Source organism: Rhinolophus sinicus, chromosome 2 (genome assembly GCF_057876585.1).
Source record: "Rhinolophus sinicus isolate RSI-liver-muscle chromosome 2, RSI-T2T, whole genome shotgun sequence".
In the NCBI taxonomy this organism is placed as follows: Eukaryota; Metazoa; Chordata; class Mammalia; order Chiroptera; family Rhinolophidae; genus Rhinolophus; species Rhinolophus sinicus.
The window spans coordinates 38,287,617-38,304,542 of NC_142502.1; positions in this window are offsets into that span (position 1 = coordinate 38,287,617).

Below are 16,926 nucleotides of genomic sequence, written 5' to 3' on the forward strand. Positions count from 1 at the left end.
GGTCAGAAGTCTGGCATGACAGTGCCAGCTTCTTTGCTTAGAAGTCACAAGTTTGAAGTCAAAATGTCATTGAGTCTGAGTTTCTGTCTAAAGGTTTTGAGGAAGAATCTATTTCCAAGCTCATTCTCTTTGTTGAAAGAATTTAATTCCTTGCTTTTGTAGGACTGAGGTTCTCATTTTCTTACTGGCTATACTGAAGTCTGCTCTCATCTCCTACAAGCAGCCCACATCCCTTGCCATGTAGCTTTCTCCATCTTCAAATCAGTAATGGGGCATCACATTCTTCTCATTCTTTGAATCTCTGATTTCCTCCTTTTCTACCAGTAGCTAAGAAAACTCTCTGCTTTTAAATGGCTCCTGTGATTAGGTCAGGCCACTGGATAAAACTCCTCTTCTTAACATCAGTTGTGTCATATAACATAGCATAACCATGGGTGTAAAATCCAACATATTCACCATCCCAGGGATTGTGCAAGGCATGACCACCTGAGGAATGGGAAATCTTGAGGGCCATCTTAAAAGTTTGCCTACTATGAGTGTTACCATAAAAGATTAGGTCCACATCAACTAAAGAAGTCATGGGCGACTGAGTATTCTCTAAGATGTTTAATAAACACTGCTCTTAAAAAGCAAACCATTAGTACCAAGTTACTTTCTTGTGCTTTTGGTAGCTCTATTGTAGTGATTGTCAAACTTATGGATTACAAACTATTAGTGTGTTATAAAATCAGTTTAATAGGTTGCAACCAATTTATTTTTTAATTGAAATAATAAAAGGAAAAGGAAACATCATAGAGCAATTTAGTGTAATTTCAAGCTTGATCAGGAGTTCATTTGATATCTTGAAATCAATCCAAAAATGTCTCAGGTTGGAGGAAACCCTCTATAACCAAGTTGTTTTCAGTTATATGTATATGCATGTATCCAAGGAGATATATTGGTCAGAAAGCTTTGAAAGCCACTAATCTAAAGTACTGAGAACTCTATTATTGATGTGCAATTATCAAAGGATTAAGAAGTACAGATTGGCAGTTACAAAAGAGTCATGGGGGATATAAAGTACAGAACAGGGAATATATTCAATAATAGTATAATAACTATGTATGATATCAAGTGGGTACTAGACTGATCATAAATTATATAAATGTCTAAACACTATGCTATGTACCTGCAATGAATATAATATTGAATGTAAACTATAATTGAAAAATTTGAAAAAAATAAATTTAAAATAAAGAAAATGCTTTTACTCTATTCAATATTATCCTTAGGGTCAAGTCTAACATTTCTTTTTACTATTCTGGAAAGTGCATTCAAGAGTTCTGAAATTCTGTGGATTTGAAGCATTAATGCCTCCTAGAAAAATACAATAATTGATTTCTTATCCTTTATTACATAATTTTTGTATCAACTGTTATTTGCTTTCACATCAGCCAGAAGAGTCTTCAAGACCTGCTCATATTTGATCTCTTTAAATACATTCAGTTTAACTTATCATTAAATGAATAAGCATTTTTTTATTATTATTACTGTAGTCAGTAGAATGTGTCCATATCATTTCTTCATTTTCTGGAGGATACTAGTTATTAGTGATAGCTGCTAGGGAGCCAAGTGTTCCCAATGGCTTTGTCTGACCATAGGAATCTCAGTAGCAGACTAATTCCCCACACAATCATATTCAAGATAATTCACCTGACAGTTACTAAGTGCTTCCCCATACACCAGCATGGGGATGAGAACTGGAGATTCAAAAATGAGTAAAACTAGTCTCTGTGATCAAAGTATTTATACATCTCCAACCTTGGAATATACTGTCACTGTTATTTCTCTTTTAATATCTCTTCCTTATTGTTCAAACTGTTTGTTTTCCTCTAAAATCTACTGTGTCTCATTGAATATGCGGTCTTCTGCTTTATTTCCCTGGAGGGTAAATTTAGGTTTTAAGCAAATGATCAAGGTATTTGCATTTACCAAGTTCCGCCAATCTGCATTTCCTGCAGTACTGCAGTACAGATTGTACAAATCAATAAACACACCATTATTTTCCAAAATATTAATAAATAACTAACCGTGTTTTTTTAGTGTGTAATGATATACTTTAGCTTATCACATTTGGGTCATGATTTTACTCCAGCATTCATTTAAAAATCTTAAAATTAGACCAGAAATTGGCTAAAGGAGGAGGAATAACATCTATAATCATGTTAATTTTGCAACAAAATATGGAGTTGAAGCCCACTTTGAGAGATTATAATAAGATGAGGCTTATTTCATACCCATTCTGTGCATTTATATGTTTGTACAACAAAAGGAAAGGGCAACTAACACTCTCTCTCTATCAAAAAAGAATCATAGTTGTCAATGTCTGGCTAAATGATATATTAACAAGTCAACTAAAAATTAAAAAGTAAGACTAATGTACTACAGGCAAGAAATTGGAACCCATTTAACAGTTGGTCACTACCATAACTGCAAATACAGATTATTTGTGTGTATTATGTACCATTGAGCTAGCTCCAATTCCTGGCAATCCTATGAATGAGTGATGTCTACAATGCCCTGTCCTCAGCAGCCCTGCTCAGCTCCTGTAGACTCATGCCTATGGCTTCTTTTATGGAGTTGATCCATCTCATATTCGGTCTTCCTCTTTCCTGCTGCCTTCTATTTTTCCCAGCATTGTTCTTTTCCAGAGAACCCTGCATCCTCATGATGTGCCCAAAGTAGAACAGGTGCAGTTTTGTACTTTTTGCCTCCAGGGATATTTCAGGCTTAATTTGCTCTGGGACCCACTTGTTCATCTTTCTGGTGGTCCAGGATTTCCATAGAGCTCTCTCCTCCAAACCACATTTCAAATGAACCACTTTTTTCCCTATCAGCCTTGTTCACTGTCCAACTTTCACATCTATATATAGTAACTGGGAATATGAAGGTGTGATGATCTTAGCCTTGAACTCTAATGACACATATTTGCTCTTGATGATCTTTCCTAATTTTTCCATCGCTACCCTTCAGAGTCTCCATCTTTTCTTGATTTCTTGGCTATATTTCTTGGCTATTTGATTTGATGACTGAACCAAGGTAAACAAAATCTTCTAACAATGCCAATGTCTTCATTATCTATGTTAAAATGTTATATTTCTTTTGTAGTCATGATGTTTGTCTTCTTGATGTTCAAATGCAGTCCTAGTTTGGCACTTTCTTTTTTTGCTTTCATCAGCTACATCTAACTCTGTTCCATTCACTGAATCAGGGCAGCAAGTTGGGGTTTTGCCACTTGATAAGTCAAAGAAAAATAAAGACTGCTAGGAGAGATTTCTTCCCCACAAAACAGATTACTTAAGGTGTTCACACATCCACCGTCGGAAATTTAATCATTAATGTAATGTAACACATTGCCAGAGAGATGAGAGTCAGCAAAGTAACATAGGTTAGTTAAATCTCAGGAGAAATACCAACATATCAAAGTCCTGTCAGAACAAGAGAGAGGAACCCAAAGGACAAGATGAATTTTGTTTTGCACAAAAGAAATATATCTATTCACCAACTTCTACTTATTTAGTTAATTTTCTCAGCTTCTCTACCACCACTCACCATGCTCATATGACAGGTGCAGTACATTTTTAAAATAAAGGATGTTCAAAATGGTAAAGTCTGACACAATTGCTAGTGAGGAAGATAAGGATTGATTTTCCAAGGCTGTTCTAACATTTTGGGTTTTTAAAAAATATTTAGGAAAATAATGTTACTGGCAAGATAGGTAAAAAGGCCTACAGAAGACAATTTGAAGAGGGATCAGGCAATAGTAAGAGTGCTAGATCATTGAAAGTGGAGTCATAAAGTCAAATACCTTCAAGGCTACTCAGGAAAGTCAGTAATGAAGCTGGGCGAACATCAGACCAGAGGGAATGGCACCGCATTGGAAAGCACCTGTTCAGCTTAGATATGCAGCACTTTCTACTCCATCAGGTCACTGCCGTGAGGGAAGTGGGAAAAATGGTTCTAGACCTAGTTTTTGAATAGAATCTGAAGATCTGAGTTTTTGTGTTAATGTGGTCATTTTTTCAAACTGAAAAGGAGAAACAAAACTTATATGTTAGCCATTTTAAACTTAAAGGCTGCTTGCTATATGTGACCCCTGTTCTAAAAGGAAATAATTGCATGATATTATAAGGAAAGGTTTGTTCTGTAATTCAGTTAATATTAACGAAAATGTGACAAAACTCTGGAAACACTATTATTTTTCATCATTAACTCTGGGGTGTGATTCAGTTTAGCTTACCCATTGGTTAATGTTGGAAAAAAAGATACACAAAATTGCCCTGAGGGGGCATTATTTGCCAGCAGAGAGGATCTGAAGGTCGTCAGGACCTGGGGTTAACTTGGATATTGGTCTGAATGCCCAACAAAGCATTGGAGAAAAAACAGGTGTTATAAATTAGAAACTCTTTAGAAAAGGCCATTGTTTAGTTTCCTAACCTTGGTGCCTAGCCTTAAGAGTAGGGGAAATATGATTTTAATACCTTTCTCCCATGTAAATGTCACTCAAATGTATCAGCATATTTGAAGGGTATGTTTGTGTTACTCCAGTCTTTTTATGGCCTGAAATGTCAACACAAAGTCAATAGCTCGTTTCTTGTTGATATTTAGAACTAATGTTTGTTTTGTTTTGTTTTGTTAATGAAATCAAAGATTCATTTTCATAATTCTCTTCCTCGCCATAAGAACAAACACTGCTTTGGGCTCTGTATGTACCTCCAATCAATTGGATGCCCTTCCTGATCACCCAGTCATCTTTACAGCAGCATGACCTGTGTTGTTTGTCAGTCTTCAAAGCTGACGCAGGCTGGGGCTGTGCTGTCCTTCACAGAGGTCCTTCCTTATCCTGCACAGAATTCCCTTTCTTCAGTTCACCACAGAGCAATTCACTCAATAACTTCTCAACACAGTTGGTTTGCAGTTAACTTTGCCTTAGTCTTCAAATGACTTTAGCCTTCAAATGAAGCCAAGTAACTCCAGCGTCACAGCTAAAACTTGCTAGTAGTTAAATTTGACCTCAATAGCTGATCTGAATTTCAAGTCCTAATGGACAAAATTGTCCCAACACTAGTTAAATTTGATCTAGCCTTTGGCACTTTAGAAAAATTTCTTAAGTTCTTATTACTTTACATTGTTTTGCCAAATGAGACACTAACCATTTTGTTTTTTCTTTTATTTTATTTTCTTGGTTTTTTTTTTTTCTTTTCTCTCTCTCTCTCTCTCTCTCTCTCTCTCTCTCTCTCTCTCTCTCTCTTTCTTTTTTCTTTCTTTGTTGTTGTTTTTTTTGTTGTTGTTTTTTATTACTCCTTTTTTAACAGTATGACTTCAAAAGAAGGAAATTTCAATTGGTACTTTTCATTGTATTCCAAGGGAAGATTTCTGGGATATGAAATATTAAAAGTAGTTAAAAACAAATAAAGTGCAACAGATAAAGAAAAATCACACCTCACTCATCTAATGTTTAGTAACACATATTTCCTTCTCAATAAAATAAAATTTGCAAATGCACCTCACCACCAAGCACTGTATCTAGCTCAGCAGATTGCAATGGGCTCTCCATGTACATTATTGACTTTCTTCTTTAAGGTTAGTGAGCGAAGTCAGGTAGATTCATTCAGACTGTCAATTCTAGTAACCCCTCTTTAGTGAGTTTAAAGAGCAATAGTAGATATAAAGATAATGTAAATTGCAAAGTGGGTGAGAGCTACTCACTACAAATCAATCATCATTTTTCTATAGTAAAAAATATAAGCATTATGCATGCTACACAATATGTATGCTACACAGAAATATATATAGATATTATATCTGAGTGTGGGGGATTATAGGGGGTGGTATATTATAGAAATGTATGAGAAAAAGAGGGAACAGAGTTTTAGGGGAAGGAGAGAAAATGTGGACATAAAAATAAATAAAAATTAAAATGTGAGCTTCTTCTCAGAAAGAAGCTTGCAAGTGTCAGACAGCCACGATTCTATAAAATACTGGATATTTAAGGTTGATGGATTCCCAAGAGAAAGAGAGCCCATCACCAACTCCCAGAAGGTGGGAAGAGGAGGATCTCATCATACATAACCAGATCAGCACTGCAGTATCAAGAGGGTATCAGGAGGAGAAATCCCTCATTCATAGCTTGCCTAAGTGTGCTCACTCACTCAAGAGTTCATTAATATGAGTTGGGAATGGGGAAAATGGAAGTTTTCTTTCTCCCTACAATGTTCTTACGATAATTTTTAAATATCATATTTTAATGGATTATGTTTTTAATTAATCTCTTCCAGAAGCATCTGTTGAGATCTGTAGGGTCCTTGTTTCTTCCAAATTGAATACTTAAATAAGGAAGGGATATAGAACAAAATATCACAAATATTACCCACAAAGACTGAGGTAGATGGCATAGCTTATTGTGAGACCCCTGACAACCCTGCTAACTAAACCCAATAATTTGGCAGGTTTTACCAGATTATTACAGGCAACACTAAACAACAGAAAGTCTTCTCAATCTGGGTGTAATGGTGGAGAACTCTTGCTTCCTGGGCCAGGAGCCTCCAATAGAAAAAAAAAAAAAAAAAAAGGCAGAACTGAGATAAACATGGTGACTTTATTTTTACCAAATTCTCCAGTCAGATAAGTCACCCTTATTTGCCAGGAGTGGAGTGAATAAAGAAATGGAGATATTCTGGGAGATTTATACTAACCACGATCTCCTATCATGGACCTATATTAGAAATAATGGTGTAGGGAAGTCACATTCCCACCTAACAATGTTTGTAAGAACATGTTTGAAAAATAACTGCTACTCACTTTATTGTAATAGACATTCTCACATATCACAAATAATAGAATTTTGATAATATTATTTATCCAGGCCTTTAGTTCAGTAAAAAAAGATGAGATATAGGCCAGATAAAATAACTTTAGGAAATGACACCTATCTTTGGACAATTAAATGTCAGACTTTCTTCATTACTACTAATTCTCCCTAAAAATAGAAATTTTAGAATTCAATTCAAGCAGAATCACCATTTTACTGGGTCATAACACCAACCAATGCCCATCTGATCTGGTAAAGGAAAAACACTGATAGGAGAATCATGCCCTAACCTTTCCCTAATAAGTGTACTAAGCTATGATTTTGAAGAATATGAGTCAATTTGGAGCAGAAGAAAGAACATTGATTAGTCACAAACAGTCCTTTATTCAAGTCTCAAATCTTTCACTCCCTTGCACTAGGCACAGCTGGGTCATTTTCTTCATCTCTAAATTGTAGAAGCTGGACAAAGTGATGTCTGAGGGCTCTTTCAGATCCAAAGTTTCACTCTGTTACACATAATCACTTCTAATGTTATTAAATGTTATGAAGTATACATGAAACAAGTTGAAACTATTTTGAAATATCTTCATATTTGATTCTCCACTTCTCAATATTTCCCTAGACTCCTACACTCGATATGTATTATATGTACTGTACTACATGATATGTCCTGTATGAGAATACTAACACAGATGATCAATTTCTTGGGTAATTATCTCTTAATGAATGATTTTTCCCAATAGTAAATATTCAACCTTTCTTCAACACATACTATGGAAAACTGTACTCTTCCTTAACAATAGTCCTATTTACACAGCAGGGGATATGAATGCTGAAAATGCACACCAAAATAAATATAAGCCTTAGCCCTGCCAGTGTATAAGAAGTTACTCAATTGAGTGATCAATAGAAACATAAACTGATTGTTAAAACTGAATAAACACTTAGAGAGAACTAGGTATTAAGTAAATATAGACAAGAATGTTAAATTATCCTTATTACATTGGAGGAAGTTTTGACAATAAGGATTTACCATCTCCAAATATTTAGAGAGTGTAAACTGATTAAAATGAAAATAAAGTACAAAGCTAAATAAACAGCAAAACAATAAAGTAAGTATGCAGTGCATAATACGTATTAGAAGTTTGGGGACTACAACATTTGGTAACTTTCATAGCTTTTATCATCAGCATTTCCATAGACAAGATTCAGAAAACAGACATGTATCTTTTAAATAATACACTATTGATGCTATAACTAGCTTTTCTTTTGTAGTTTTGTAAAGGGAGTCACCTATTTTCAGATGTTCTCATTTCAGAACTTCAGTGACCTGACTCCCAGAACACACTTAGCTTTCTCTCCACCAAGATGTCTCCAACTTGGGCTATTATCAGTGACTATATTGAGCTCAGTAGTTGTGGGCATTATAGAAATAAGACAAAGGGGAGTAATTCTGATTTGGTTTACCTTTTCCCCTTATCATATGAACTTCAAGCAAGTGTTTGTACTTCACTTCTATAAAATTAAGATTTTGTACTGGTACAGTATTTTATATTCCCTTGATAAAAACTCAAAAGTTTATGACTATGACTTTTTTTGAAGGATTAAAAAAAAAGTTTTGTTAATTAGCCTGGATCCGCACGCTCACAAATTATTCTGGGTCTTAATGTAGGCAAATAGAATGTCCTTTCAATTATAGCATATCTTTTGCTATCTCACTTGGCTGATTTCAGACGTCTCCACATAGAGAGGCTGGTAAGTATGAGAAAAGCCGATCAAGTATTTGCTGCCTGAAAAATCAACTGACTCTATCTGCAGTGCTGAGTAAGTCCATTTTATCTCCCTCCTTTAGTACTATACTCAATACCAGAAACTGGATAGAAAAGCTTACTAATGAGTACCCCGTTCTTTTGAGGGACTGAATACAAGGTGGTGACTAAAGGAGTTTTATTTGAAAAGAATACTGATGAACATGGAATGCTTGTGTGACCCTTTCCCTTAGAACACAAAATTATTTTATCTCTGCTTCTAAATGCAGCTCAGATTGTAGACTCCATAATAAGTGAAATTATATATATATATATATATATATATATATATATATATATATATATATATAGTTACTCTAATAAGCTAATTAGTATACTTTAGCAATTAATATTATATATGAAGGTATAAATGTCCAAAAATGTAATACTTTTTTCATAGTTTAACAGACCCTTAATGAAGACCAGATAAGCTAGAAATCCCACACTGAAGCATCAATTGAATTTAAATTAGGCAAAAGCAGAGTTAGTCTCTTAATAGCTTTGGCCAGTTCATAAAAATATTGCTGAAGTCATCCTAAACTTATTATAATGAAATGGGACTGGATGAGTCAGCATGTTTGTCATGCCTGGGAGCAGAAATAATGCACTATAACCCTCTCATGATACAATCAAGGAGCTAAAGTCACGGAACACTCACTGGAAGAATCAGTCCTTTTCCAAAATCTCTACTCTTCATTTTAAAACTTTGTTCCAAACTTGTATCAACAGCACTTTAGTGGATTTTATTTTTTTAACACTGATGTAAAATAAGTTATTCAATTTTTGGGGGGGTGACTTTCTAATATGAAAATGTGCCTTTCTCTAGTTCAGTCTTACCCTTCAGATCCTAACAAATTAAATAAAATAGTATATTTAATTATTTGGTCAATTTGGATAAATTAAGTATAACTTGAACACAAAATGTAACAATAATTCTGCATATACATAAAGGATGCTATCAGTTGGCCTAGGCTGAGTTATTTGTGATAACCCATCTCAAACTGTCGTGACTCAAAACAAAAACTTTGTTTTCTTGTACTATTGCTCTCATTCATACCACACATCCATTATGGTTCTGCTCAATGTTCTCAACAGCCTTCAAGCCAGCAAATTAACCTTTATCTAGGATGCTGTCCATCTGATAGTGAAACGCACACTGGCTTAATATTTCCACTTGAAAGTGACAAATATCACTTTTGTTCACATTTCCTTAGCCAAACAAAACAAGTTATACTGCCAAGTCTATTGTCAATGGGATTTGAATATATATAATCCCTTCACAGGGAGATACATGACATGAAGGGGCATAGCAAGAAGGATAGAAAAAATGTAAACCACATTATAATATATAACAGTTTGCTTTCTTGGTCATAAATATTTAACATCCTCTTTTCCATATATAAAATATAATAATCCCCATCCTATATCCACAAGGAGGCAATCCAAAAGTTCCATCAACACATTAAGGCATGAAGCTTACATTCTCATGAGCGTTTTACCCCTGGGTCCATATGTGCCTCCTTTTGATCCAAAGAGCCAGAACCAAAGAGGTAGTTATCAGCTCTCCCTAACACCACCCCACCCATTAATAAGACACCCATTCAGAACAGGAAGCATGGTAGGTATAGGCAGCCATTGTTCCATAGTAAATCTAGAATCCTGCTCTGAGGCATTAAAAGGAGCCTACCTCGAAGGTAGGTGTTATGGACTAAATGTTTGTATTCCCTCAAAATTCATACATTGAAACCCTAACCCCTAAAGTGTGACTGTATTTGGAGATGAGGTCTCTAAGGAAGTAATTAAGGTTAAATGAGGTAATAAGGTTGGGGCACTGATCCAATGGAATTAATGTCATTATAAGAAGAGATACCAGAGTGCTGCCTCTCTCTCTCTCTCTCTCTCTCTCCCTCTCTCTCTCTCTCTCTCTCTCTCTCTCTCTCTCTCTCTCCCCCTCCCCCACTGGGAAAAGGCAGCTGTCTGCAAGCCAGGAAGAGAGTTCTCATGAGAAACTCATGAGACCAGGCTAGCACCCTGATCTCAGATGTCCAGCTTCCAGAACTGTGAGAAAAAAACTTTCTGTTGTTTAAGCCACCTGGTCTATGGTATTTTGTTATGGCAGCCCTAGGAGACCAACACAGTAGGAAATGTTTTTTGATTAAGCCCTGTTTCTGCTTGGAGGAATATATCTCTATTCCATTGTTATCAATAGCCCTGGGCTCAGACCTCTAGGAGGTCTTTTTCCATTACATCCCCGACCGCTTATTAGGGCATTAGAGAGAAAGACCTTGGAATCTGAGAAAATTTCACATCTTGGGTTCTGCCCATAAAAGATTGGAAGCCTAAAATTCATATTAAGTTTTGAAAACTGAGTCTTTTTTAGTTAAGGCTGGTAGATTTGGGGGTCACACTAGTCTAAAAAAACATAGTTTCTTGTGTATTTGATGCAAATCAGCACATGTGCAAAGAATTACAATAGTAGCTCTTTTGAGAAAATGCCTCCACTCTAGACTAGGCTTATCAGGCTTCTATGAAAGAGCTACGATCTTAGTTTCTTCTCCCTGGGAAATTTTATTGGGTTGAAAGGATTTAGTGGGTATTACCTTAGTCAATTTAAAGATTTTTAAAAATCAGATTTATGGCCACACCCTTGCTTTTGTTCACAAGCCATTTTTTTTCTGTTTTAATTAGCCTATGTTGCTGTGAAGCCTTCACAGTTTTATCTTCTAACAGTTGGAGCCTGTTTAATACCATGTATAGGCTACTCTTGGCTATGTTCAGCAATTTATAACAAAAAAGAGATGAGCTCAGAAAAAAAAAAAAATGGCTTGTTTGCAAGCAGAAGTGAGAGGGAACAGAGTTGGAAAAGAAATAAAAAGCTTCTGCATATAACAAAGCATATCAGTTCTGCTCATATTTCATTGACCAAAGCAAAACATGCCCGATCTTATATCAGCAGAAAAGGGAACAACTATAAATCCTTACATAGGAAGACACAGTGAAAGTTTTCAATGATACAGTTGATCATAAGGCTTTATAATACCTACATAAAATTTTAATTATGCACATATATCATTCCTGTGAAATGGGTAGGAAAAAGTAGGTAGAATTTCTCACCTTATTCTCCAGAGTGAAAAATGAAAGGGAAATTTAAATCACAACTAAAAATTTCAGAGCTATTAAGATGAAAACTCAACCTCGAACCTCAGATTCCTGGCTTTTAATGTGACTTTCTTTCTACTACTCTCATCTGGTACTCATGAAATACAAAGGTTACTCAGTAATGGTGCATGAACACAAATGCTCCAGGAGACAGGGAACACTGAGATTAGGAACAATGCTTGGGCACCAAAGAGCTCTTGGTTGGGGCCTGCCCGGTGGCTCAGGTGGTTAGAGCTCCATGCTCCTAACTCCAAAGGCTGCCGGTTCGATTCCCACATGGGCCAGTGGGCTCTCAACCACAAGGTTGCCAATTCGATTCCTCGACTCCCGCAAGGGATGGTGGGCTGCGTCGCCTGCAACTAGCAACGGCAACTGGACCTGGAGCTGAGCTGCACCCTCCACAACTAAGACTTGAAAGGACAACAACTTGAAGCTGAACGGCACCCTCTACAACTAAGATTGAAAGCACAACAACTTGACTTGGAAAAAAGTCCTGGAAGTACACACTGTTCCCAATAAAGTCCTGTTCCCCTTCCCCAATAAAATCTTTCAAAAAAAATAAAGAGCTCTTAGTTCTGGGCCCAGCTCTCTCATATACCAGCTTCAGCAAATCAATTAACCTCTCTGTGATTCAGTTTTCTCATCTGTAAATTGTAATTTTTTTAAATTAAAAGTGCTTAATGCAGACTCTCAGATACTAGTTTAATATATATACTTGATACTGTATTAAAAATAAGATCCAGAATGTGAAAAAGAAGAATGCAAAGCAAGATAAAAGTACAAAAGAAGCATATTGGCCTGGGTTTTCCCCCCCTCCATTATGTCCCTATTTGTCTCTATAGAAAGAGATCTTTTTGCTAAGACGTACACATAAATTACGCACTTGAATAATTGATGCAATTAATGTGCAGCATCAGCAGCAGCCATTTAAAATCCCTAACCTTTTACATAAGAAGCAAAAACATAGAATTTAAGTAACAACAAAGATTAGAAAAAGGAAACACTAGATGCATATTTGATTTCATGTCAAACACAGATTTGTTTTAGTAAAAATACATTGTTCTATGTGTAAGACAGAAATTATATTATTAGTCCCATTTTCCAGATAAATTAACCTTTGCTCCAATTAAGTTGCTTACATGTTAAGATCCTGGACTTAGAAACCATTATGTGATATAAACTCAAAGGCACAATGGATATGAAACAACTTACTCTCAGTTCCATTTCTCATCAATTCTTTTCGAGTACATATATATCATATTACTGTCACATAAAGCCAATACAAGTGTCTCTTTTTACTACACCAATACATACTATTTTATCATTGAAATATTCATACATAAAGCTTTAAATTTCAAGCACATTCCTTTTATTAGATTTATAAAGTCCAATGTGATTCCTTAAATATAATATGCAAAAAGTATTATACTATTATTTTGAAATCCAAATTTGAACTATAGAGAAATAATACGTCTGGAAGAAATTTTAACAACTATCACTGTCTCATAACTATTGAGTTTGGACAGTTATGTTCAGAATCAGCTGAAATTCACATAACCAGACATCATATACACTGCCACACAAAGGAAACTGCCCAGAAAAAATAAACTCCTAAGTAACAGGTAAGTCTTAAATAGAAGCTATTTCCAAAGCTGCAAAAATTACCACCATTAAGTTAGAAAGCAATAGAATCTACTTAGCAAGTTGTATCAGGATCAGCATCAATCTCATCAGATGAAAGAAAAACTTCCTTCTCAGTTAATCCCACAAAGGAAAATGCATTCTTCTAGACAGAGAGGAATCCACAAATATTATAATAAGCATCAGTAACTCCAGTCACATTATTACAGGAAGAACGCTGGCAGAGAGGGTTCCTAATGTGGCACGAGAAAGAAAAACGATAACATTTAACATCTGCACCAAATAATGAATAAAATGGGTGGATACTAGGGGAAAAAAGTCTCTCTCTCTCTTTTTTTTTTTGGTAACTACTTGGATTTTCAACTTATAAAAAGTAAAATGTTAATCCTTAAACTAGTTGAAATGTAACAATAAAATATTACTTTTTATATATTATTCCTGCAAAAATTAAAAAGTTATAGATTCCAGTGCTGGTGAATGTGTTTTTTTTAAAAAAAAAAAAAAAAAAAAAAAAAAGAGTTCTTAAAGTTGTAATATAAGTTGCATAGACTTTCCAGATGCCAATGTTTCAATGCACACCAACATTCTAAATGTACATTGTCACAGCAATTTCACCTTTTGGATTTCTCCTATGGAAACAAAAATGCAAAGATTCATGTCATTCTGAAGTTCACTGGGGGCATTATTTTGTTAGTAAAATTTGAAACAACCTTAAAGTTGTCCAATAAAAAGTTTAAAAATAAATTATACAGCAGGATACTATGTAGCCATTAGAAAAGATCAGGTAATTGCCAGGTAGTGACTTATCATTTATTAAATGCACATTTCAGTATGCATAATATAGAAAATACACACATTTACAAGTGAATGTGAATTGCAGAAGCCTGGAAAGATAAACACTTTACTAATAACAGTTTATCTCTAAAGAATGAAATTACTGGGCCTCCCACCCTTAGGCAGACCTGAAGATTGGACCAAAACAATAAAAAGGACACATTGGGAGAGAGCCAAGATGATGTAGTAGATAAATACTGTGCATGCTTCCTTTTGTGAACACATTAAAATTACAACTAAATTACAGAACAATCAACCTGAAGAACCATTTGAAGTCGGGCTGGACAGAAGTTTTATAACTAAGAATATAAAAAAGAAGCCACTTCAAAACTGGAAGGAGGGGTGGAGAAGCAGAGAACTAGAAAGGACATCTCAGCCACAGAGGTTCCCCCAAGAGGAGCAAGAGACCCCATCCCAACACCGTCCTCCCGAGCCCAGAGTACCAGTGTCAGGAAGAGGAGTTCCCACAATATCCGGCTGTGAAAAACAGTGTGGATTCTGACCATCTGGGTGGGATGGAAGGCTGCAGGAAATCCAGGTGTCTTCTTAATGGGCCTGCGCACAGACTCACTCACATGCAGACACTCACCCTGGGCTCCCGGGGAAGGACAGGGACTCGGAGCTATTGGAGTCATATAGGGGGCAGACGGAGGTGTGTGGCTATGGAGCAAGAGCTGGAGGACAGTCGCCATTTTCCCTGTGTGAGGTCCTTCTCCCATGCAGCTGGCAGGTGAGTGCCATCTTTCCTGTGTTAAGCCCACCCCCACAGGACAAGTCTAAACCTGATTGGTCTGGTGAGCTCCACTTGCTTTACCTTGCTGACTCATTGAGACCGTGTCCCGCCAGCCCCCCATCCCCCAATGCTGAAGGTACTTTCTCAGCATGGAGCCAGCCCCACATACATTGTGCTCTTTCTTGGAAAACTATCAGAGTCCATGAGCCCCCAGCAGGCAGCAACTGGCCTCAGTGTGTTCTGAGAATTTTGCTGAGTAGCTCCAGGGTCAGCAAGGCTCCAAACCAGAGTCTACATTATCTCGGTGACCAGAACTCTTCCCACTGTAGTGATTCCCTGAGGCCCTGCCTCACCTAACTTGCATACCACACTTGGCTTTATCAGTGGCTGAACCTCAAAAGAACCAGCAGGTGGCAGTAGGCCTCAGGAAGTCTTGGTTTTTTTGTGGAGCTACCCCAGGACCGGTACTGGTGGCAGACATTCTTGATTCATAGTGTGGCCTTTTCCATGTGCCGCTAGGTTTAGCACAGGCAGTAAACTACTGTGGATCACTTTGAAGCTCCTCCCAGGTAGTTCCTGACCAGTCACAGGCAGTGGGTGAATTGGGCCTACACAAGAGCACTTCCCAAGAGGCCCCAAAACCAACACACTTGGAGGTTGGCTTCAGACCACAACAGAGAACTTCCCAATTAGCCCCACAAGCACCACACACACAGGCCTATCTCAATAGGCACTAGAGCTCACCGGGGTGAATCCCAGTCAGTGGTGTAAGCCACCCATATAGCAGCCTGTAATCTGTGGACGTAGCCAGAATCCATTGGCAGTCAGCCTCAGGGTCAATACCACCTACTGACATGCCAATATTATAACTATAACATGAGGGCACACACAACCCACACAAAGGACACTTCAGGAGCACCCAGAACAGGTGACCAGGGAGACTTTGCAGGGCTTCACAGGGCACCTACTATATAAGACTATACAGCCAAGACTGGAAGACATAGCAGAGCTACCTAATACATAGAAGAAAATACAGAGAGGCAGGCAAAATATGGAAATAAAGAAATACATCCCAAATAAAACTGGAGAAGACTCCAGAACAAGAACTAAATCAAAAGGATGCAAGCAACCCATCAGAGATAGAGTTCAAAACAATGTTTACAAGGATGCTCAAGGAACTTAGTGAGAACTTCAACAGAGATATAGTAAGCATAAAAAAGGACATAAAAACCATAAAAAAGAACCACTCAGAAGTGAAGAATACAATAACTGAAATGAATCACCAGCAGACTAAATGAAGCAGAGGATCAAATCAGCAATTTGGAAAACAAGGAAGCAGAAAACACCCAATTGGAACAGCAAAATAAAATAAAAACTAAAAATAATCTTTAAAAATGAGGATAGTTTAAGGGGTTTCTGTGACAAAATCAAGTGTAGAAACATTCACATCATAGGGGTACCAGAAGGAGAAGAGAAAAAGCAAAGGATTGAGAACGCAGTTGAAGACATAATAACTGAAAACGTCCCTAACCAGGTGAAGGAAATAGACATATACATTCAAGAAGCACAGGGAGTCCCAAACAAGTTGAACCCAAACAGGCCCACACCAAGACACATTATAATTAAAATGGCATAGTTTAAAGACACAGAGAGAATCCTAAAAGCTGCAAGAGAAAGACAACTAGTAACTTATAAGGGAACTCCCATAAGACTGTCAGCTGACTTCTCAACAGAAACTTTTCAGGTCAGAAGTGACTGGCATGAAATATTCAGTGTCAACTAAGTTCTCAACAGAAACTTTGCAGGCAAGAAGGGATTAGCAAAAATATTCAACATGAAAAACAGGAAGGACCTACAACCAAGACTACTCTACACAGCAAGGTTATCGTGTAGAATAAAAG